Below are 24,222 nucleotides of genomic sequence, written 5' to 3'. Positions count from 1 at the left end.
TGTGCTTTGTGACAATGCAATGATCTGATCACTTTTCTCTATCCAAGCTACTATCCTGCTGGCCTCAGAAGGATGAGAGGCATGTGGACAGTGCTGTCACTGCAGTAACCCCAGCTGAAGCCAGCAGCCAACCCCCAGCCGCAGAAGCAAGCCTGATTTATAAGGAGCAGAGCCAATCCCCAGCTGACCTCAGTCATGTGAGTAATGCACTCTTATTGTCGTATGCCCTGAGGCTTTGTGCCTACAGTTATGATGGCTGGACTTAGGATAGCTCAACTTATGATTTTTCAACATTACAATGGTGTGGAGTGATATACATTCAGTTCAACATCAATATATGACTTGGTTATTCAATACTTTATTACCAAATAGGCTTTGTATGAAATGATTTTGCTCAACTGTAGGCTAATGTAAATGTTTTGGGCATGTTTAAGGTGGGCAAGGCTAAGCTATAATGTTTGGTAGATTCCAGGTATTAAATGCATTTTTCACCTAACAGTACTTTTAACTTACAATGGATTTCTCAGGAGTAACCCTACCATAAGTATCTGTATTTGTTATTCAGCAGAAGCTAACTGATAGATTTGTTTTCAGAACTTTCCTGGTTTCCCTGTCAGGCAACCCCAGCTTTCAAAAAGGAAAGGAGAATGAAGTGATTTATTCAAGGATTATTTATTGAGGGCTAAACACATGTCCAGCTCTGTGCTTGGCATTAGGGATAAGAGACTGGTTGCCATTTTGCCAAAGAGAATCCTAAGGAACCTTGACACAGAAGAAAGCTCTTTGGCCACTATCCTGGGGAAATAAGTATTTGGAGAAGCTGTGGGGCTGGTCCCAGCAGGAGGCCTGGCACCCAGCCCTGGGTACGTGCCAGAAGCGAGTGCCTGTTGAGCTTCACAGTGTGGGTGTAGGCTGCCTTGATTAAAACCCCAGGCAGCACAATGCCAAGTAAATGCCAGCCTGGGGAAGAAGAAATTAGTCTGGGATAAAAAATGGCAAAGCAAGAATACAAAAGCCATTAAGGGATTTGTAAGCACGTGTCACGGATGAAGAATCGCTATTGTTAAGAATGTGTGATCATTGCGTGGTGCCCTGTGGGCCCTGGGGAAGGAAGTCTGAGTATTCGCCAAAGGCTGGCCGTCCATCAGAGGAAGGAAGGCTGGACAGGCGCGATAAAGCACAGCTAGCAACCCCCACAGGTCGGATGGTCACTCAACATAGCCAGAGGGGGCCAGTTCACCCCGCTGGGCCTCAGTTTCCTCATCTTTGGCATGCGGAATAATAATCAAATGTGCCATAAAGAGTTAATAAAAGGATTAAATGAACCAACTCGGGCAAAATATTTAGAACAGTCTGGTATGGCTCCAGTACAAGCTCAACAAATGTTGGCTTTTTTTTTTTTTTTTTGAGACAGAGTTTTGCTCTTGTCGCCCAGGCTGGAGTGCAGTGGCACGATCTCAGGTCACTGCAACCCCTGCCTCTGGGTTCAAGCAATTCTCATGCCTCAGCCTCCCGAGTAGCTGGGATTACAGGTGCCTGCCACCATGCCCGACTAATTTTTATATTTTTAGTAGAGACAGGGTTTCATCATGTTGGCCAGGCTGGTCTCAAACTCCTGATCTCGTGATCCATCTACCTCGGCCTCCCAAAGTGCTGGGATTACAGGCATGAGCCACTGCGCCCCGCCAGATGTTAGGTATTAAAACTCCTTTTAGAAGTTTGTTGGGAGAAACAGATGGGATAATGTTTCAGGTCTTGGCACAAAGCAGCACAAAAATGATGGTTCCTCTAAGTGCAGCGTGTGATCACCAGGAGATGAGCTCGACATGAGGACAGCTGAGACGTGGACCCTGTCCTAAAGGGTAAGGAGCTCAAGATCTAGAAACAGTAACAGCGACAAAATGGGATAAATGCCACCAGAGAGCTACGATTTGTGAGGAATGATGCCGGGAGAAAAGAGGTCAGGCACGTCCCCTATGAAGAGTACACGTGGCCCTGGTGTGGCCTCCACCAGAGGATTCCAACACACAGAGAAGGGGAAGCGGAGGCTTCCGGCAGTGGGAACACAGCCACAGAAGGCATGGGGCGGGAAAGCACAAGGGCATATTTGGGAACAAGAGGGTGGTTGTCCATGTTAGGCAAACAGCACGGACATGTGAAGAGGTGTGACGGGAAGCAAAGCTGGCAGGATGCAGGGGGCATCAGATTCCAAGCTGGAGAAGTAGGCGTGGCAGGTGGGCAACGGGGAACCAGTGAAGGTTATTAAGCAGAGCAGAACCACAGCAGAACTGCTCTTAAGGAAAATGAATCTAATAGCAGGTGGACTGGAGATGGGAGAGAAGACACACCGAAGTCAGTTTGCAGGAGGCTGTGTCGGTTCTAGCAAGGTAATGGGGACTGAGATCAGAATACTGGCCAGAGGAAAGGGGAGAGGGGCTGGGTGGCAGGGGAGCCGGGTGGGAGGGGAGCCGGGTGGGAGGGGAGCCAGGTGGGAGAGGAGGGCGGCAGGGGGCAGAAAGGCCCCCGGGAGCCTCCAGGGACTCAGGCTGCAAGGGGAGTTGGGGAGCAGGGTCGCCTCCTGTAGGAGGGTACAGAAAGCTGATGAGACCAACAGAAAAAGTCCCCCGATGGCTTGGCTGCCCAGATTCCTCAGACTGTGGACAATATGCTCACGCTGAGCTGAGGATTCCATCTGTGCAAACTCTCCCACAAACTAAACTGCTGAGCCAAGCAAGCAGGCCGCAGGCCCTGCCACCTCTGCAGGCCACTAGCCGGCCCCTCTCCTGCCCCAGCCCCAGCTCCGAGGAACAGCTTCCCGGGCGGCCTCTCCCACCGGCTTGCTGGCCGCTGCATGTTCTAGGGAGCAAAAAGCCAGCTGTGGTGGACCGCCCTGCCCAGGCAGACGGCGGGGCTGTGGCATGGCCACCTTGCCCCTTTCTTCCTCTTCCGGCCTTCTCGACCGTGTCCCCAGTTCAGAGGCATGGCCACTGTTACCTGCAGCCCCAGGTCCGGCTGAAGTCATCGCAGAAGCAGGCGTGACATCAGCCCTCCCCTGCTGCCCGCGCTTGCCTTTGCTCTCTCACTTTTGTGTCATCTGAGCGCCAGGTGGAAACAGAGACCTCCCTCCAGAAAGTCCCCCACTTTGCTGGACTTCGCTAGGCCGGAACCTGGCCACTCCCGACATTTCCCCTGCAGCGTCATTTTCAGGCCTCCTGGCGGCTGCAAAAGCCTCCGGTGCAAAGACAAAGGCCTTTCAGTCCCCACGAAGCAGGCTCCGGCTCTGCCCGGATCTGGACACCTCTGGAGGAAGCAGGGAGGCCACCAAGAGACGTGGACGGAAGGTTGGTCCTCGGCCATGCCTCCTCTCACGTGCCTGGTAATGGAGAACTAGACTGCTCGGATAAATGCAAAGAAGCTGTTCTTCTGAGGTGACAACAGGGACCGAGCACTTGGTAGGACCTCAATAATGTGAGGCAAATCAGTTCGAAGCCAGCTACTGGACTCAAAGACTTCTTCCTAAATCCTGTTCCTGAACTGAGTTGTGTAACTTCGTGTTTTTCTAACATGTAGGCAAAAAGGAGAAGCGGATAAAGCCAAAAGAACACCAACCACAGAGAGAGGAAGGAGAGGCCAGGATTCAGAATAACCCACACAGGACTATGAATACGTGAATATTGCAAAGGAAAGGGCCCAAAGTGGGCTGAGTCATTAACAAGCTTACAGAGAAGCCCCAGGCTATCAAAAACCCTCCATAAAATATTACATATCATATCCAACATATATAAGAAGTAGAAATGCTTGGGAGGCCGAGGCAGGCGGATCACGAGGTCAGGAGATCGAGATCATCCTGGCCAACATGATGAAACCGCATCTCTACTAAAAGTACAAAAAAAACTAGCCAGGCATGGTGGTGGGTGCCTGTTCTCCCAGCTACTCGGGAGGCTGAGGCAGGAGAATTGCCTGAAACCAGAAAACGGAAGTTGCAGTGAGCCAGGATCACACCACTGCATTCTAGCCTGGCGATAGAGCGAGACTCTGTCTCAAAAAGAAAGAAAAAAAAAAAAAAAAAGAGAAGTAGAAATGCACCACAGCTAAGGTTTATCACAGGAATGCATGCCTGGTTCAGTATTTCCAAACGTTTCCAATGTGTATGCCTTATGAACAGACAAAACAAGAAAAGGCATACAGTCGTATCAATTGAGGCAGAAAAAGCCTCTGACAAAATTCAATATCCAGTCATGACAAAAGAAAAAACTTTCAGCAAGCAAGGATAGGAGGGAACTTCCTTAACTGAGAAAGGGCATTTACAGAACAACCCACAGCTAACATCATGCTTGGTGAGATACTGCACGCTTTCTCCCTAAAATAGGGAATAAGGAAAAGATGTTCTTTCTCACATTCTTATACCGCTGGAATTTGCAATAAGGTAAGAAAAAGAAATAAAGGCATATAGATTGAAAAGGAAGAAACAAAAACTACTTCACTGGTAGACAACATGATCTATGTAGAAAATCTCATAGAATTACTAAAAACCTCCTTAGAACTAATAAATAACTTTAGTAATGTCATGGGATACAAAATCAATTCACAAAAATCAACTGCATTTCAATATCTTAGCAATGAACAACTGAAGTTAAAAATTAAAAACAAAGGAGAGGACTATTTACAACAGCAGCAAAAAGGGAAATATTTGTTAGGTATAAATCTAACCTTACAGTATGATGAAAACGACAGAACACTGGGGAAAGAAAGAAGACCTAAATATTTGGAGGGGCTCACCATGTTCATGGATTGAACAACACACTATTGTTAATGAGCCAGTTCTCCCCAAATGGATATGCAGGTTCAACGCAATTTCAATCAAATCCCAGCGATAGGCTTTATTACTATTATTTTTGTAATATTGGAAAACTGATTCTACAATTCATATGAAAACGGAAAGGAATTAGAATAACCAAAACAATTTTTCAAAAGAACACCATCCAATTTCAAGATTTACCATTAAGTTACAGTAATCAAGACAGTGTGGAATTGGTGAGAGCACAGACACACAGATCAATGCAGCAAGACACAGTCCAGTAATAGACCCACATGAACATAATCAACTGGTCTTTTAAGAGAAGTATAGGCCGGGCGTAGTGGCTCACACCTGTAATCCAAGCACTTTGGAGGCCAAGGCAGGCGGATCACCTGAGGTCGGGAGTTCAAGACCAGCCTGACCAACAGGTTGAAACCCCATCTTAAAAAAAAAAAAAGAGAGAAGTACAAAGTAATTCAGTGGAGGCATTATCAGCAAGTGTGCTAGAACAACTCAATACTCACATACAAAACAATGACCCTTGGCCCATACTTAGCTCCTTCTGCAAAAATTAATTCAAAATGGATCACAGACCTAAGATATAAAACTATAAAACTTCTGGAAGAAAACACAGAAGAAAATCTTTGTGAAAAAACATGAATAGATACTTCACCAAAGAGACTATATGGATGGCAAATAAGCACATGACAAGATGTTCAATGTTATAGTCTTTAGGGAAATGGAAATTAAAACCACAATAAGGACAGGTGCCTGTAATCCCAGCACTCTGGAAGGCTGAGGCAGGTGGATCTCTTGAGTCCAAGAGTTCGAGACCAGCCTGAGCAACATAGAAACATAGTCTCTACAAAAAATACAAAGATTAGCTAGGTGTGGTGTTGCCTGCCTGTAGTCCCAGCTACACAGGAGGCTGAGGTGGGAGGATCGCTTGAACCCACAAGGCAGAAGTTGCAGTGAGCTGAGATCATGCCACTGTACTCCAGCCTGGGTGACAGAGTGAGACTCTGTCTAAAGAAAACCCAGCAAAACAAAAACAAACCACAGTAAGATATCACTACCTACCTATTTGAATAGCTAAAATTAAACAAAACCCAAACCAGAAAATACTGATAGTATCAAATGCTGGCAAGTGTGGGAAACAACTAGAAGTCTCATACATTGCTGTAGGAATGCAAAACGGTACAGCCACTGTAAAAAACAATTTTGCAGTCTCTTATACATTTGAATATATACTTAACATACAACCCAACAACTACTGATAGGTATTTACTTAAGAGAAATGGAAACTGACATTTATACACACAAGAAAAACATGTAAGTCGATGTTTATAGCAGCTTTATTCATGATTGGCAAAATCTGGAAACAGATGTCCTTCAATGGTAAATGAATAAAACAGACAAACATCCATATAATGGAACACTACTCAGTAATAGAATATTTTTATTATCCACGTGATAATGTGGATTAATTTAAAGCCCTTTTCCTAAGTGAAAGAAGCCATTCCCAAAGCTACATATTATGTGATTCTGTTTATACGACATTCTGGAAACAGCAAAACTATAGGGATGGAAAACAGATCGGTGGCTGCCAGGAGTTACAAGGTGGGGAAAGGGCTGACCGCAGAGGGGCAGCATGAGGGGACTTTAGGCTGATGGAACTGTTCTGTACGCACTGTGGTGCTGGATCCATGACTATGCATTTGTCAAAACTCACAGAATGGTTCTAAGTGTTCTGACATTGATTGTGGTGATGACGGTACACACTCTAGGAAGAGAATAAAGACGACTGAATTGTCCCTTTGAATAGATGATTTCTATAGTATGTGAATTCTACCTCAATAAAGCTCTTATTTTAAAAACTTAAAAAGACATCTGCCGAGAGACGGCACAATGCTGCTGCTGTGGAATGAGAGTTAGATTGCGGAGGAGAGAGGAAATTCAGAGGTCCCAGCCCTTAGTACGCTTTGTAAAAAGCTCACTTCATTTCCATGGAACTTTTTCAAAACTCTGATTTTCTCTGCCCTGGAATTTCTCGATACCAAGAGAAAACCCTTCCAGCAATGCCACAGCCCCCAACACTCACAGCTCCTCCACACCAGAGCCCAGGCTTTTCTGAGCTTGCCCCGCGATTCATCTCTCTCCAAGTACCTATATGTATGTATATATCATGATTAGAACAACGCTGATCTCAAAACATTTCCCCTACTTCACAAGAGAAAACTGAGACCAAGAGAGGGGATGCGATTTACCCAGATTACTCACCTAGTGAGCAGCAGAGCCAAGAGCTGACCCAACGCTCCTTTTTCATCACCTTGATGTCTATGCTCAGTCAAAAACACGAGCCTGGCTTGTAGGATATGCTCTACAGACGATGGTAAATGCACAATGAAATGCCTGAAATACCTTGACCTAAGACCAGGTGGGCTCTCTCCTCATGCGGACACAGACCTGGGTCAACCTGATATTCTTATCAAAGGGACTAGCATAGATTTGTAGAGGCAAGTCGGAGATGTTCAAAGGGAAAAAGGAAATGAAGACCTTGTGGAAAATATTAGAAATATGGAATAGTGAGACCAGACCCAGCTGACTTCTGTGGAAAAGATGATTAAAGGTCTCGGTAGACTACTGAAGGGAGGTGATAAAATAATAACTAACATTCACTCAGAGCTGAAATACTTCTGCACAGTAACCCTGAGCAGGTAATATTATCAGCCCCTTCTCACAGATGAGGGAACTGAGGCACAGAGAGGACAGGTGACTTACCCAAGGTCTCACTGAGGCAGCAGGAATCCAGCAGTTCTGCTGCCTCAGTTTCCCTCCCTTATCAGGAGATGAAGAGCAGCATCAAAGAAAGTACTGAATCCCAACAGGAGGGCATACTGGAAAGGTAGCATGACAACGGAAGATGACCCGCAGGTGTCACAAAGCTGCCGATGGTCTCAGGTCTCTGCTGGCTTGCTTGACACAAGGCAAGGGAAGTTAGGAAGGTGGCCTGTGACCTGCATGCATGGCAGTGAGAAAGTCACTCCTTGACATTCTCATCCTTTAGAGCAGGCATCCCTAAACTTTTTACACAGGGGGCCAGTTCACTGTCCCTCAGACTGTTGGAGGGCCGCCACATACTGTGCTCCTCTCACTGACCACCAATGAAAGAGGTGCCCCTTCCTGAAGTGCGGCGGGGGAGGGGGGGCGGATAAATGGCCTCAGGGGGCCGCATGCAGCCCATGGGCCGCAGTTTGGGGACGCCTGCTTTAGAGGGTGTATCCACAAAATGCAGGTCCCTGGGCCCCTCAACCAGAGATTTTAATCCAGTAGGTCTGAGCTGGGACCCAGGAATCTGCATTTTGAACAGATTTATTTCCACCCCCAGCCAAAGTACTCTGGCTGGTCCCTGGACTAGACTGTGGACAACCTTGATCTCTACAGAAGGGAGCCAAGATAATACAGATTAAGAACTTGGCTTTGGGCCGGGCGCGGTGGCTCAAGCCTGTAATCCCAGCACTTTGGGAGGCCGAGGCGGGTGGATCACGAGGTCGAGAGATCGAGACCATCCTGGTCAACACGGTGAAACCCCGTCTCTACTAAAAATACAAAACACTAGCTGGGCGTGGTGGAGCATGCCTGTAATCCCAGCTACTCAGGAGGCTGAGGCAGGAGAATTGCCTGAGCCCAGGAGGCGGAGGTTGCGGTGAGCCGAGATCGCGCCATTGCACTCCAGCCTGGGTAACAAGAGCGAAACTCCGTCTCAAAAAAAAAAAAAAAAAAAAAAAGAACTTGGCTTTGGAGTCAAAGGATTCTGGGTTCAAATTCCCATTGCCTCTTAGCTGTGTGACCTGGAAAGGCTGTGTAACCTCCCAGGGCCTGTTTTCCCCCTGGAAAGTGGGGGTGACAAATAGTACCCCACTTAGAGAGTTAGCTCTTCTAATACCTGGAAAGCACTAAGCCAGCTCCTGGCAGGCATCACATGCTCTGCCCACAATAGCTAAAAGCAAAAGGAAAACCCTCATTGGGTCCACGCAACAACCTGCAGGCTCCATATCATAACGTTCTTGGGTTATCATTTCCTCTTCCTTAACTGAGTTTTCTGGAAGGAACTCATCCTGTGTCTGAATCAGAAACTCAATAGAAGCCACACTTCCTCAGCTTTCCTTTTCCTCCCACGAAGCTTCGGTGGTGACGTTTCTTCCCCTCTCCCCTTGCCCAGGGGATGGAGATTGCCATTGCCTTAAAGTGGACATCTGTTCAGGGGCAGATGGTCTGTGCAATTTGAATATTTATTGCCTTGGTAATTTATACCTCACCTCATCCTCAAGTAATGAGGCAATAAAAGGAGACTACTGGCCGGGCGTGGTGGCTCAAGCCTGTAATCCCAGCACTTTTGGGAGGCCAAGGCAGGTGGATCACGAGGTCAAAAGATCGAGACCATCCTGGTCAACATGGTGAAACCCCGTCTCTACTAAAAATACAAAAAACTAGCTGGGCGTGGTGGCGTGTGCCTGTAATCCCAGCTACTCAGGAGGCTGAGGCAGGAGAATTGCCTGAACTCAGGAGGCGGAGGTTGCGGTGAGCCGAGATTGCGCCATTGCACTCCAGCCCGGGTAACAAGAGCGAAACTCCGTCTCAAAAAAAAAAAAAAAAAAAAAAAAAGGAGACTACTAAGAAATGTCAAAGATGAGGCGGAGAGCAGACACTGGCACCAAACAGGAGCTGTGAACGCAGTGCTGAAATATCACTGTGAAGAGATGCGAAGAAGGTGCAAACTTTCAAAGTCAATGGAAAGTGAAGAATGAAAACCGAACCAAGAAGATTTAGGTCGGTCCTTTGGGTCTGGGGTGGTGGAATTCCCTGGAAATAGACTCTGAGAAAGAGATTTGCATGAGAAACTTAATTGGGGAGTGCTCTCCAGGAGATCACAGTGGGAGGGTAAGCGAGGCCAGGTGGAGGGAGGATTTGAGCAGCCGAAACAAAGACCTCGGCTGATCCTCCCAGGAGCGCTGAAGCTAGGACTGCTCTTCAGAGTTTTCTCTGTTGAAGCGAGGAGAGCAGCCTTTGATGACTCTCCACCGACCACCGGATACAGGCTGCTCCCAGGGAGAGGGCAGGCATCAGCTTGAGTGAGGTGTCCCTTTGGTGGACGTCAGTTTGTGGAGTGGGACTCAGCAGGCCGCATTCTTGGCACGGGGTGGGGCGGGGCGGGGATGAACGCCTCAGCAATAAAGGGGATATTAGGCACACACCAGGATGTCCACTGCAAGGTTTTAAGTGGGTTCTTTCCCCCAAAAAAGTAGTTACAAAAAGAATAGAAAAATCTTGGCCCGCCGGGCGCGGTGGCTCAAGCCTGTAATCCCAGCACTTTGGGAGGCCGAGGAGGGTGGATCACGAGGTCGAGAGATCGAGACCATCCTGGTCAACACGGTGAAACCCCGTCTCTACTAAAAATACAAAAAATTAGCTGGGCATGGTGGCACGTGCCTGTAATCCCAGCTACTCAGGAGGCTGAGGCAGGAGAATTGCCTGAACCCAGGAGGCGGAGGTTGCGGTGAGCCGAGATCACGCCATTGCACTCCAGCCTGAGTAACAAGAGTGAAACCCCGTCTCAAAATAATAATAATAATAATCATCATCATCATCATCATCTTGGCCCAAACTTGAATAACCACATAGGAAAAAGCTGGCCACTGACTAGGAACCCCCATGCTCGGGTCCCTAACTGGGGAGGGAGAAAGGTATTGTGTCAAATCAGTAACATTTAAGAGTTATTAGATACAGCTGCTAGTGTTGCACTAATGAAACAATTAAAAACTATGAGAAATGCTGTGACTGAAAAGAACTGGGTTCTATTTGAGGAGTTAAATCGGAGATGAAGATTAGTTACCTCTGAGTACAAATGAAATGGACCAAACGTACATTACTAGTATCTTCTAATCACTCTACTCTTGTAATAGTTAATAAATGAATCAGCTAATTCATTTGTTCTGATATGTCACTGTCTACAAAGGCCATATTCCTACAAAGAGGTTAGTTTGAAATCAAACTAAGCTATGTATCCTATGAGTGACTATCCATCTCTCAGAATTTATCTTAAGGAGAATAATGTAAGTCATCTCTCAGAATTTATCTTAAGGAGAATAATGTAAGTCAAAAGAAAATTCGGCTGCATACGGTAAAACAGGAATTGGAAATTTCTTTTTGGTAAATGACCAAATAGTACATATTTTAGGCTTTGTGGGCCACACAATCTTTATTGCAACTCCACTCTGCTGTGCTAGTGTGAAAGTGACCATACATGAATGAATGGATCTGGCTGTGTTCCAATACAACTTTATTTACAGAAACAGGTGGCGGGCCAGATTTGGTCTGGGGCTGTAGTTTGCCAACCCCTGAAAATGTTCAATGTAATATCATTTATAGTAGTTAAAAGCTCAAAAGCAACCTACATGTTTAAAAGTGAGTGGTTACGTAAATTTAAAAATATCCACTTAGATGATTGTATACATTATGTGCAATTATGAAGATTTTATATCAACAGGGACGTTACCAAATATTAAATTTTGTAATAGAAAAATAAGCAACAGGCTGGGTGCAGTGGCTTATGCCTGTAATCTCTGCGCTTTGGGAGACCGAGGCGGGTGGATCGTGAGGTCAGGAGTTCAAGACCAGCCTGGCCAACATGGTAAAACCCCATCTCTATTAAATATACAAAATAGCCGGGCGTAGTGGCGGGCGCCTGCAATCCCAGCTACTCAGAAGGCTGAGGCAGGAGAATCGCTCGAACCCAGGAGGCGGAGGCTGCAGTGAGCCAACACTGTGCCATTGCACTCCAGCCTGGGTGACAGAGTGAGACTCCGTCACGAAAAAAACAAAGAGCAACAGAGCGGAATCTGATTGTAATCAGTAGGATTATAGCCCTGCAAACTTCACATATGTTCTTAAACAAGGGCCAAAATATGACATTGTAGAAACTGTGGAATGGTGGGCCCATGGGGGGATTTAGTTGTTTCAAATAACTTCCGTATTTAATTATATTAATATTTTAAAAATTCGTATTTCTAGAACAAATATCTCAAAAACTTAAAAAAAACCACTAGACCCTTCAACTGAAGAACCAGATGAAAAAAAAAAAAAAGCCTGCTGGAGGAATTAATGATGCAGTGAGCTTGTGTGTGTGTGTGTGTGTGTGTGTGTGTATGCGTCAGGGTCTCACTCTGTCGCCCAGGCTGGAGTGCAATGGCATAATCTCAGCTTGCTGCAACCTCTGCCTCCTGAGTTCAAGCAATCCTCTTCCCTCAGCCTCCCGAGTAGCTGGCATTACAGGCACCAGCCATCACACCCGGCTAACTTCTTTGCATTTTTGGTAGAGATGGGGTTTCACCATTTTGGCCAGGCTGGTCTCCAACTCCTGACCTCAGGTGATCCACTTGCCGCAGTCTCCCAAAGTGCTGGAACTACAGCCGTGAGCCACTGCCCCTGGGCTGCGATAGATATTTTAATTTAGGTATATTAACATGCCCACTGCATCGTTAATTCCTCCAACAGCTTCTATGACACAGTTAGCTATGGTGGGAATGCTGGCAAAGCCCAACAGAACCGCTAAGTTATTTTCGTGGCTAGCAGCTCTTCCATACTTCACCACTAACAAAAAGCCCACTTTGTGAACTGACCAAGAAGACTGCAAGCCTTTGCAGACACTGTTCCTCCTCCAGAGCACCCTTCCACCTTTTCCTCCTGCCTTGCCCCTTCCCATGCATTAGGTCTCAGCCTGGAGCTTTGTTCTGCAGGAAGGTCTGACCACAGACGGGAGGGAACCCTGTTACCTGTGTTCACAGCATCCTCTACCATAACGTTCATCACCCTTCATAATGCTTCACCATGCTCAGCACCCTGGCACTAGCCACACTTCACTGATTCACAGACGCCAATTCTTTCACATTTTCATTCCCTCAACTCAGGGCCTTTCTTTCTTTCTCTCTTTCTCCCCTTCCTTCCTTCCTTTCCTTCCTTCCCTTCCCTCCCTCCCTCCCTCTCTTTCTCTTTCTTCTTTCTTTTTTTATTTGACAAGGTCTCACTCTGTCACCCAGGCTGGAGTGCAGTGGCTCACTGCAACCTTTGCCTCCTGGGTTCAAGTGATGATCGTGCCTCAGCCTCCCAAGTAGCTGGGATTCCATGCATGTGCCACCATGCCCGGCTCATTTTTTAAATATTTTTAGTAGAAACAGGGTTTCACCATGTTGGCCAGGCTGGTCTCTAACGCCTGACCTCAAATGATCTGCCTGCCTCGGCCTCCCAAAGTGCTGGGATTACAGGTGTGAGCCACGGCGGCTGGCCGAGTCAGGGTGTTTCTTACAATGGCATTGGAAAAACAGTTGTGTAGTTTCCACTGCCTGTGCATGTGGCAACATCCAAGATGCCAGCGTCAAAACGTGTGGCATAGGTGCCAGCAGGAGGAAGAAAATCCCAGAGACAAGAGTAGAGCAGCTTGACCTCAGGGGTGCAGGGCTGATGGCGGGGACGGTCACTCAGGGGTGGCTTAGCAGCATTCCCAAAGTGGGAACCAAAAGCCGGTGTCCAAGCCCAGCGCTGATGGCCCGTAGTTTCTGTATGGATTCTTGTGAGAAATGCTGCATGGCTCACACTCTTGATGGCATAGAGGACAACAGCTTGTGTAGAAACATCTAAAAATAAAAAGATTCAGAAGAGGAAGGCTCTGGTTCTAAAAAAGTTTTAGGGATATCTCAACCAATTTATTTTTCTTCACATATTTTCCTTTTTATATATTCACAAAAATATATAAAATCTATATTTAATCTAAAAGAGTTCTTTCAATAACCGTAAGACAAAAATTCTAAATGGTAAGAGAGATTCGTGTTACCACATAATTGATATTTTTCTTTCTTTCTTAGGGAGTGGCTAAAACAATGGCGCCTTTGATGTGGTGAAATACCATCCTTTTTTAGGGTCCTGATTTTCTGCGACAGGGAAGCTGGCTGTGCCTCATTCACAGCTGTGTCCCCCGTGGCTCTCAAGGGCTGAGGCAGAGCAGTCACTCTATAAACATCTGATGGAGTGACTTAAGGTAGTGCCGCTGCCAGGCAGAGGACCACGCCAAATAGCTAACACTCAGGGCATCCGAAAGTGAGAATGCCACTGTTGGCATTTGATTCTCTTAGCCTTTAATCCAGTTGGTGATGCCGCTATTCAGTGTTTCCTGGTGTTGCTTTAAATTAAACCTGGCCCTGATAGCTTGCTAAGCTGACGGACACTTCTCCCATCCCTCTGCTTGTCTCTGTTTGCTTCTGCTGTTTTGATTGGGAGTCTGCCGAAACCTGTCAACTCAATAAGAAAAAAGAAAGATGCCATCACAACAGGCTGGCAGCTACTACAGAAACGGCATCTCTCTCGCAAACTGCCGGGGGGTGGGGGTGAGCTGCTCCAGGACAGGCATCCTAGCCTCTCTTCGCTGGGGGACCCACCTGTGCCTTCTCCCAACTTCTTGGCTCACGGGCTGGAAGATACATGCGCCAGACCCATGGCCTGTTCTGAACCCGGCAGAGGCGCTCTTTCCACTGCTGGGCCCACAACCAGGCCCTTCCCTCAGTAGGTGCCTCATTATTGCATCTTCTAGAGAAGACCCGAGTCTCTCAAACCTTTCATCTGTGCTGACTTTTTGGAAAGCAGTGCTATTACCAAAGGCTTTGTCAAAGAAAACATGCAGGTGTTCATTTGAAAAAAGATCATTTCCTGTGTTCCAGGCACCACCTGAGGAACTGGACACCCCGTGGTGACCTGGACAGAAAGGTGGCAGCCCCTCTGCAGTTCAGGTCTTGGTGGGGAAGACCCACCACAACAGGTAATGAAGTGAACTGAACGAAGGGATTCTGGCTGGCAAAGTGCTATAATGAAATTGGAACCAGGAAACAGGATAGGGTGATTGATAGCAGGGTGGGGCTGGGGACTACTTTAGCTGAGGGGCTGGGGAAGACCCTTCTGAGGCAGCGCAGGGGGCAGTCCAGCGGGGAAGCAGGCACACCCTAGACCTGGGTTTATTTTCATTTCCTCACCTATAAAGTATGCAAAATGAGAGTACATAAATGATAGCGCTATTGTGAGGATTAGATGAGGTGAGTCACATCACAGCATACAATAAGACGGTAGTTAGCCACTGTCCCAAGGAGGTGACATCTTAGCTAAGGCTTTTTAAAAGAACAGGACATCCAGTAAAGCTCAACTTGAACTATTAACTTCAGATAGGAAGTCTGCAAAAGGGACTTTTGTGGAAACAAAGGCATTCCAGTTCAGATGAGGAGTGCCCAACGTGATTTCTCTTCTTTCTGTGTCTTCTGCCTCCAGTGTAGCTACAAAATGCAGAGAATCAGAGGGTCCCACCACACCGACTTTAATCCAACGAAGGGACAGCTCTGTCCTGGACTCTGCACAAATGTCGAGGTCATGAAGAAAAAGAAAGACTGAGAACCTGTTCCAGATGGAAGGAAATTAGAGATGTGACACTGAATACACCTTATGATCTGGGATGGGATCCTAGACCCCAGGACATTAGTGGGTCAGTGGCAAGATCTGAGTAAGGCTTGTAGATAAGATAATCGCCCTGGTGTCATTAACTCAAACCTGATTTGAGTAACTGCACTGCAGCTCTATAAGAAAAGGTCTTTCTTAGAAAATGCATGCTGAAGAACTGATGGCCAAAAGAGCATGAAGTCTGCAGCTCACTCTCAAATGGTTTCTAGAAAAAAGTAATAGCATGTATACAAATGGAAAATGATCAAACAAATATGAAACGGTAACAAACGGAGAACCTGAGTGAAGGGGAGATGGGGAGTTCTTTGTACTGTTCTTTTTTTTTTTTTTTTTTTTTCTTTTTGAGACGGAGTTTTGCTCTTGTTACCCAGGCTGGAGTGCAATGGCGCGATCTCGGCTCACCGCAACCTCCGCCTCCTGGGTTCAGGCAATTCTCCTGCCTCAGCCTCCTGAGTAGCTGGGATTACAGGCACGCGCCACCATGCCCAGCTAGTTTTTTGTATTTTTAGTAGAGACGGGGTTTCACCATGTTGACCAGGATGGTCTTGATCTCTCGACCTCGTGATCCACCCGCCTCGGCCTCCCAAAGTGCTGGGATTACAGGCTTGAGCCACCGCGCCCGGCCCTTTGTACTGTTCTTGAAAAGTTTTTGTAAACCTGGGATTATTTATAAACAAAAAGTTACAAAAATATATAATTAAGAGACTTAAATCATCCAATACTTCTACAAACACTAAAAAGATAGCACCCAATTCACAAGTAGTAGATTAAGCAATGCTAACTTGACCACTTTAATACATGTGTTTTTGAGCTGCAGTAGGCTCATCTTTCAAGATTCTGCTAGGAGGCAGTAAGATTTATTTGGCATTCCGATGGTTTAAGGGAATCTGGGGATACTTCATTCATCATCTGTGGAAGGCTAGAGGCAGTGCTTCTTTGGAATGGACTTTTCCATCTGTCGCCCCCACCCTGCCAACTGAGAAGCGCCCTCTGATGTTTTCTTCCGTCCTCATTGTTCTGTTTTTCTCAGCAGAAATTCAAGGACTGCTTCTCTTGTTGAATAAGCTATCAAAGAAAAAGATGTACTCAAAGCGGACTGAGATGTCACTGCCAGTCTGAGAGGCAGACAGTGTGGCCATCACTTTTCTGAAAGTTAATTCCTAGAAATGAGCAAAGCACCCCTAAAAGGAGAAAAATGAAATGTCTGCAGTCTACGATGTTGAAGATTTTTAGAATCTGACTGCAAGGAAAATGTTTAATGGGCTGTATTTGTTTTCTTTATTTTTTCTTGAGACAGAGTCTCTCTCTGTCGCCCAGGCTGGAGTACAGTGATGGGATCTCGACTCACTGCATCCTCCACCTCCCGGGTTCAAATGATTCTCTTGCCTCATCCTCCCAAGAAGCTAGGACTAGAGGTGCCTGCCACCACATCCGACTAATTTTTGTATTTTTACTACAGACAGGGTTTCATCATGTTGGCCAGGATGGTCTCGAACTCCTGACCTCTTGATTTGCCCGCCTCGGCCTCCCAAAGTGCTGGGATTATGGGCATGAGCCACTGTGCCCTGCCTGTATTTGTTTCTTCTGGCTACTATAGCAAGCCCACAGATTTGGTGACTTAGAACAACTGTAATCTGTTCTCTCACAGTTCTCAAGGCCAGAAGTCTGAAATCACTATCACTGGGCTGAAGTCAAGTCCAGAGACTCTGGAGAGACGTCCTGGCCTCTTCCAGCTTCTGGCGGCTGCCCTGCTGCGTCACCCACTCTCTGCCTGGCCTTCACATCACCATCACCTTCTCCTCTGTGTGTCTCTTACGAGGTAACTTGTCACTGGATTTAGGGTCCACCCATTGTAATCCAGGGTGATCCCCTTATTTCAAGAGCCTTAACTTAATTACATGTGAGAAGACTCATTTTCCAAGGAAGGGAATATTCTCAGGTTCTAAGGAAGATACATATTTTGAGGAGATACCGTTCAACCCACTACATCAGGAAAGTAATTTTTTATCCGTAAACTACTGTAAGGCAACTATAAGCAACAGTAGTGATCACATCCATGAATTCAGGAGCTACGTCATCACCCACCTAGTAGACTTACTGTCAGCAAGCAGACCCCTGTCAGGCTCAGGGGATGCTTGTATGCTACACAGTTCTTTCCTCTGCCCAGCATGGCAGCCAGAAAACAAGGTGTACTGCTTGATAATGGGGACACTGAGGAACCCTTGAAAAACCATCATCGGCCAGGTGTGGTGGTTTACACCTGTAATCCCAGCACTTTGGGAGGCCGAGGCAGGGGGATCACCTGAGGTCAGGAGTTCAAGACCAGCCTGGTCAACATGGTGAAACGCTGTCTCTAAAAAATAAATAAATAAATAAATAAATAAAAAGAAAAGCCAGTGTCACATTATCAACACAAAGGTCCGCATTGCCTCTTTCACTTTTCCCCAGTGAAACAGTGTGTGTCACGAAGGCCCCCGCTCCAGAAATCAAGTATCTGATCTCCAGGAAACTTTTTCTGTGGTTGTGGCCTTAGGGCTTTCCAAGGAGTTAAAAAAGATGTGGTCAAGTTATTTGTGTTACTGCGACATTGCTTGTAACTCTCCTGAAAATGGTCGCAGAAATAATTTTGCTATTGACTGTATTTTCTGTTCGGGGAACATTTTTTTCCCTCCCCGTGTTTCAAATGCGAGTTGCAAACTGTAACACAACTCTTTCAGTGGACAGTAAAAAGTAACATCAAAAGTCTGGTGAGATCTGTAAGGCAGCTGCCTGGCACGGCAGATCCAGGGGCATGCCTGGGCAAGAATACAGATAAGCCAGGTTTGCAAGTGGAAGGAAGGTGTGGTCAGATTTGTATGTCCACAAAGTGCATCAGCTTGAAGCCTTGGCAGACACCAGATAGATGGGAGGCAATTCCACAATTCAGATGGCTCCTATGGAATAGCAGCAGGGACCCCCTTGGTGCCCTGCTCGGATTCCCAGGTTTCCTTTCATCAGGTCTGTGCATCCGTCCCCCAGCTACTGTGGGTGCTGCTGGTAACTCCGGACACCTGCACCCTCCTGCTGATGATTTCCCCTTGAACAACTAGAGCTGTCTGATTCGGAGATCCCTGGGAGTAGATGTTCCCTTCTCTCTGGTCTGTAGGCAATGAAAGGTATACAAAAGCCCAGCTCCCTTGTCTCCACACAGGGCAATCTTCATGGTGCAGTTCACTCTCCAGTGTGCCCCACAGAATCAGGCTGAGGCTGAGCTGCTGACCCTCGTCTTTGTCCTGCTCTTCCTACCCTTGCTTCCTTTCCTCGTTCAATAAACCGGTTGCACAAGAATCCCCGTATCTAGCTCTGCTTTTAGGGAAGCTGACTTGAACACTCCCTGTAAGAGACCTTGGGAGAGTGGAGCAGTGGAATGCTGAACACTGAGCACTAGGTAGAGTCCTTCTCCATGACAGCGGACGCGGAAGACTTCTGAAGCCCTCTGGGAGACGATCACAAGTTGATGTTGAGAAGCTGAGTTTCAGGACCCGTGAAAACATGTTCATAAGCATGCAACGTTTGCTGCAGGTCCTCTACTTCTAGGATTTGCTCCTTCTCATATTCTTGCACATACACAAAACTATGATATGTACACGAGTAACCATGACAACACGGCCAGATAACAAAAGGTGGGAAATAGCCCGAATGGCTGTCAGTGTGGACTGGTTAAACAGAGTAAATCCAGCCGGGCGCGGTGGCTCAAGCCTGTAATCCCAGCACTTTGGGAGGCTGAGGCGGGCAGATCACGAGATCAAGAGATCGAGACCATCCTGGTCAACATGGTGAAACCCTGTCTCTACTAAAAATACAAAAAATTAGCTGGGCATGGTGGCACGTGCCTGTAATCGCAGCTACTCAGGAGGCTGAGGCAGGAGAATTGCCTGAACCCAGGAGGCGGAGGTTGCGGTGAGCCGAGATCACACCATTGCACTCCAGCCTGGGTAACAAAAGCGAAACTCCGTCTCAAAAAAACAAACAAACAAACAAACAAACAAAAAAACAGAGTAAATCCATTCTCTGGAATACAATGCAGCTATGAAAGAGGAGGAGAATGAGGACACTTTCTGAATGGATATGGAATTATCTCCAAGACAGAAAGTTGCATAATGCAAGTACAGAGCAGTGAGTGTAGGTATGCTCTTACCTGGGACAGGAGGGGAGGCACACGCAGAAGTGTGAAATAACTCCCAAAGGTTATGCAGGAAACTGGCGTCACCAGCAGCCTCTTGTATACTTGCAGAGAGGAAAACTGATAATTGGGGGAATTTTGGTACATTTTGAATCTGATCATGTAAATATTATCTATTCCAAAAAGCAAATACAACTTAACAATGCACAACCAGAGCTACTGCTTGCATCCGGACTTTGTTTTGGACTTGTTCCAAGAGAACGCCATGGAAGAGGCTGACAGCTCAGAAATGGAGTCGGTTTGTATAACCGACAAAATATGGAAATGGAGTCAGTTTGTATAACTGACAAGGTATTTATGTGTTTAATTTTTCAAGAGATGGGTCCTGTTACCTAGGCTGGAGTGCAGTGGCATGATCAGAGGTCACTGCAGCCTTGAACTCCTGGGCTCAAGCAATCTTCTGGCCTCAGCCTTTTGAGTAGATGGGACCACAGGCATGCGCTATCACACTTGGCTCAGACAAGATAAACTCCCTACCTCGGTTTCCTTATCTGTAAAGTGGAAATACATCTCACAGGGATATTGTAATGATGAATGAGCTCTTGCATGTAAACCAGGCCACAGGATGCCCAGAGCACTAACTTAACAGATGGACTGACCCCACAGGAATGGAATGATGTGTGACCACCGCCCAGTGATAAGCACGACCCCGCCTGTTGTCACTCCAGTTCCCTTGCTGAGGAGCAGCCATCAGAGCTCCAGCTTTCATGGAGGATAAACAGGCTTTTGTGAGTGCATTAGTTATTTATTGCTTCACAACCAATTAACACGAACTTGGCACCTTAACACAACATTCATTTATCATCCCACAGTTTCCACAGAGCAGGAGTCTGGGCAGAAGGCCACCGTTCAGGGTCTCACAAGACTGTAATAAGAGGTTGGCCAGGCTTGGGGTCCTCTTCTGAGCTCACATGGTTGTTGGTTTCAGTTTCTTGTAGCCATAGGTCTCAAGTCCCGTTTTCTTGCTGGCTGTCAGCTGAGCGCTGCTCTGGTTTCTAGGCATGATTCATGGATGCCTGTCATGTGGCCCCTCCCGGGCCCTCTCTCAACAAGGCAGTTTACTTCTTCTGAGCCAGCAGGAGACCCTCTCCCTTTGGGAAGGACCCAGTACTTCTTTTAAGGCTTTTACCTGATGAAGGGAGGTCCACCTGGGGAAAATCTTTTAATTAACTCAGAATCAACTCCTGGCTGGGCATAGTGGCTCACGCCTGTAATCCCAGCACTTTGGGAGGCCAAGGCGGGCAGATCATGATATCAGGAGTTCAAGACCAGCCTGACCAATATAGTGAAACCCCCGTCTCTACTAAAAATACAAAACCTAGCTGGGCATGGCAATGCGTGCCTGTAGTCCCAGCTATTCGGGAGGCTGAGGCAAGAAAATCGCTTGAACCCAGGAGGCAGAGGTTGTGTTGAGCTGAGATCGCACCACTGCACTCCAGCCTGGGTAACAAGATGGAAGCTCCGTCCGGAAAAAAAAAAAAAAAAAAAAAAAAAAAAAATCAACTCCTTTGAGACCCTAACTGCATCTGCAAAATCCCTTCTTCACGTTGGCATATGACATCCTGCCACCTGTGCCATATGCCGTTGGTTAGAAGCATGTCAGAGATTCCACTCACACTCAAGAGGATGGACTTACACAAGGATGTGACTCACTGGGAGTCACCCTCAGGTGTGCGTACCACGGTGGCCTAATGTGGGAGCTGCTCCCCGTTCATGGAGAGACAGCACACTATGGTGGAAGAAGACTTGCTGAACCCGGTTCAAACGCTGGCTACAGAACTTAATAGATGTATTTAACTTTGGGCAGCTGTGTATTTAACTTTTTTAACCTCTCAGCTTCTGTTCAACCAAAAGGAGGGAAAACTGAATACTCCACGGGGCGGTGGCTCACACCTGTAATCTCAGCACTTTGGGAGGCCAAGGAGGGCGATTACTTGAGGTCAGAAGTCCAAGACCAACCTGGTCAAAACAGTGAAATCCCATCTCTACAAAAATACAAAAATTAGCCTGGCGTGGTGGCGTGCAACTGTAATCCCAGCTACTCAGGGGGCTGAGGCAAGAGAATTGCTTGAACCTGGGAGGCGGAGGTTGCAGTGGGCTGAGATAGAGCCAAAAAAAGGTTAAACAAAGGGAAATTGCAGGTAAAATCACGAGACATAGTAGAGCAGGAACTGAAACTTTAGATACTCCCTCTCTTCCCAGTCCTTCCTGGAGGAACTTAGAACTTAAAAATGAAGATGATCATAATCTTGGGTCATGATACTTAGTCCATTCAGTAGCCCAGTCAGGGGTTTTCCCCACTCCAGCTGATTTCACCTCTGACAAAGGATGAGGTCATCACTAGCACCTGCTGTTGCGTCTCACAGCCCCCTCCTTCTAGATCTGCCACAGCCTGCCCATCAAGGAAGAGCCAAATGAGCAAATTACATAGCATGATCAAATAATGGACTGAATGCAGCGATCGCAACACCACTTTCAAACAGTGTTTAATGACATAGGAATGTCATTACATGTATATACAATGTGTATTACACAGCATCATGATCATGAACAAAGCGGGGGACTTGGGCTGCCTGGCCCAAAATCCACCTTCAGTATTTATGACTCTGTGCCTCTGTTTCCTCGGTGAGTTTGGGATGATACGATACCTCATAATAATGTTGTGAGGATTAAGCAAGTAACACATATTAAAAACACCTCACCTGGCCGGCATGGTGGCTCATGCCTGTAATCCCAGCATTTTGGGAGGCTGAGGTAAACCGATCCCTTGAAGCTAGGAGTTCAAGACTAGCAACATGGCAAAACTTTGTCTCTACAAAAAATTAGCCAGGTACGGTGGCCTGCGCCGTACCAGCTCTAATACTTGGGAGACTGAGACAGGAAGACTGAGCTTGAGCGCAGGAGGTCAAGGCTGCACTCCAGCCTGGGTGACAAAGTAAGACCCTGTCTCAAAAACAAGCAAACAACAAGAACAACAAAAAGCAAAGCAAACAAAACAAAAACCACCTAGCGCAGTGGCTGTCACCTAAGGGCCAAAAGCTATAACTAAGTATCACTCTCATAACTTAAGAGGAAACGTTTGAAGGAGGAGTAGACTTCTTCACAAACAACGTGGAGAGTTGCTGCTGCCTTCTCAGAGAACAAAGGAGCCCCGAGAGGCAGAAGAGACTGAATGTATTTGGAGGTCACACTACGGTAATTCTCTCTGCTTTCCAGAAGGCTCCACTTCACTCTGTACCCAAAAGCACTTAATTAATTTCTCCAATTAATTGGAAGCCTCTTCAAATTTCTTTCGGAAAACTTCATTTTTCTCTTTTTTAAAAAATGAGCAGCTGGGCATGGTGGCTCATGCCTGCCCGTAATCCCAGCACTTTGAAAGGCCAAGGTGGGTGGATCGCGAGGTCAGGAGTTCGAGACCATCCTGGCCAATATGGTGAAACCGCATCTCTACTGAAAATACAAAAATTAGCTGGGGGTGGTGGTGGTGTGCGCCCGGCTACTCCGGAGGCTGAGGCAGGAGAATTGCTTGAACCCGGGAGGAGGAAGTTGCAGTGAGCCAAGGTCGCACTACTGCACTCCAGTCTGGGCAACAGAGACCGGCTCAAAAAAACAAATAAACAAACTTTTGCTTAAAGGAAACTAAAGAGAGCGGCTGGACAGAGGGAGGAGGGCGGCTGCCCCAGGAAAAAGAAGAGCCGCCACCGCCCTTGCTGATTTAAACACAAGCCAGGTGAGGCGCGTTTTCTGCATTAGGCTGAAAAGGGCTCTGCTGGCGATTTCCACCCGGGAGCGCCGGCGGCGGCGGCGGCGGTGACCCCGTCCCAGTCCCCTTTCCCTCCGCAGCCCCCCGGCTACTGCCGGCGCCGGGCTCGGAGCCAGGCCCCTGCGGATCCCGGGAGTCGCCGCAGACGCCGCGAGCCCTGCCAGGGAGTGAGCAGCGAGCCCAGGAACCGGTGAGCCAAAGTGGTGACAAAGCCAGCGTGCGCGTGCGGCCGGGCCGGGCTTCCGGGGCCGCGCGGGGCGGGCGCGGGGCAGATGGCAGAGGGGAGGAAACAGACGGCTGCCCAGTGGCTGCACAGGAAGGGCCAGGGCTGGCAGGAGGGCAGAAGGACGGCCTTCGCTGCAACGGGAATATAAATAAATACACCGGCGCACACAGGGAAACGCCCAGGATTCCAGGGTCCTGGCCTGCTGGCGGGGACGGGGGTTTCTAGGGCCCCTGCAGTGCCAGAAAACCTATGGGGCTCACACCGACCCCGAACCCTTCCTCTACCCTCTTGCGCCCTGGCCCCCGCAGCCTGGGGGACCTTGGGCTGGCGTTTCCATCCCCATCGCCTCCCTCTGGCCAGTGATTCCCAGCCCGGCTGTAGGTGATTATCTGAGGCGTTCTGGATGGGAATTCTTGCCAGTGACTACAAAAGCTTTAAGCTCTGCAGCCTGAATAGATAAGGTCTTCCACAAGAGTGGTACTTTATTCTTTAAATACATGCAGATCCTGTGGCCATTACTTAAGAACGTTTAAAAGCAATTTTGAATTTTCTAGTCTGTCTCTGACGCTGTTCCTTTTCCGAGTCATCAGACACCAAAAATACGATTACCGCGTAAATGCTATTACTATCGCACTCGGCTCCTTGAAATTCCTGGACGATAA

The 24,222-nt window shown here is 47.4% G+C and overlaps 1 protein-coding gene and 1 long non-coding RNA gene across 5 annotated transcripts in view; one reads left to right on the top strand and one right to left on the bottom strand.

The window, feature by feature from the left end:
* Positions 1-24,222, top strand: part of LOC104651835 (uncharacterized) — a 115,912-nt gene that overhangs the window by 6,120 nt on the left and 85,570 nt on the right. The window contains exons 2-4 of the long non-coding RNA XR_745275.3: positions 48-197; positions 14,566-14,663; positions 15,164-23,524. This is a non-coding gene — a long non-coding RNA (uncharacterized LOC104651835). The remainder of the gene's footprint in view (positions 1-47; positions 198-14,565; positions 14,664-15,163; positions 23,525-24,222) is intronic.
* The window catches only part of CMTM7 (CKLF like MARVEL transmembrane domain containing 7), a 79,058-nt gene that overhangs the window by 45,775 nt on the left and 9,061 nt on the right, over positions 1-24,222 (bottom strand). The gene's annotated exons all lie outside the window — the stretch shown is intronic.

Source organism: Saimiri boliviensis, chromosome 9 (genome assembly GCF_048565385.1).
Source record: "Saimiri boliviensis isolate mSaiBol1 chromosome 9, mSaiBol1.pri, whole genome shotgun sequence".
NCBI classification, from domain to species: Eukaryota; Metazoa; Chordata; class Mammalia; order Primates; family Cebidae; genus Saimiri; species Saimiri boliviensis.
The sequence above is the reverse complement of the archived record's forward strand: the minus strand, read 5'-3'. Positions and strand labels throughout refer to the sequence as shown.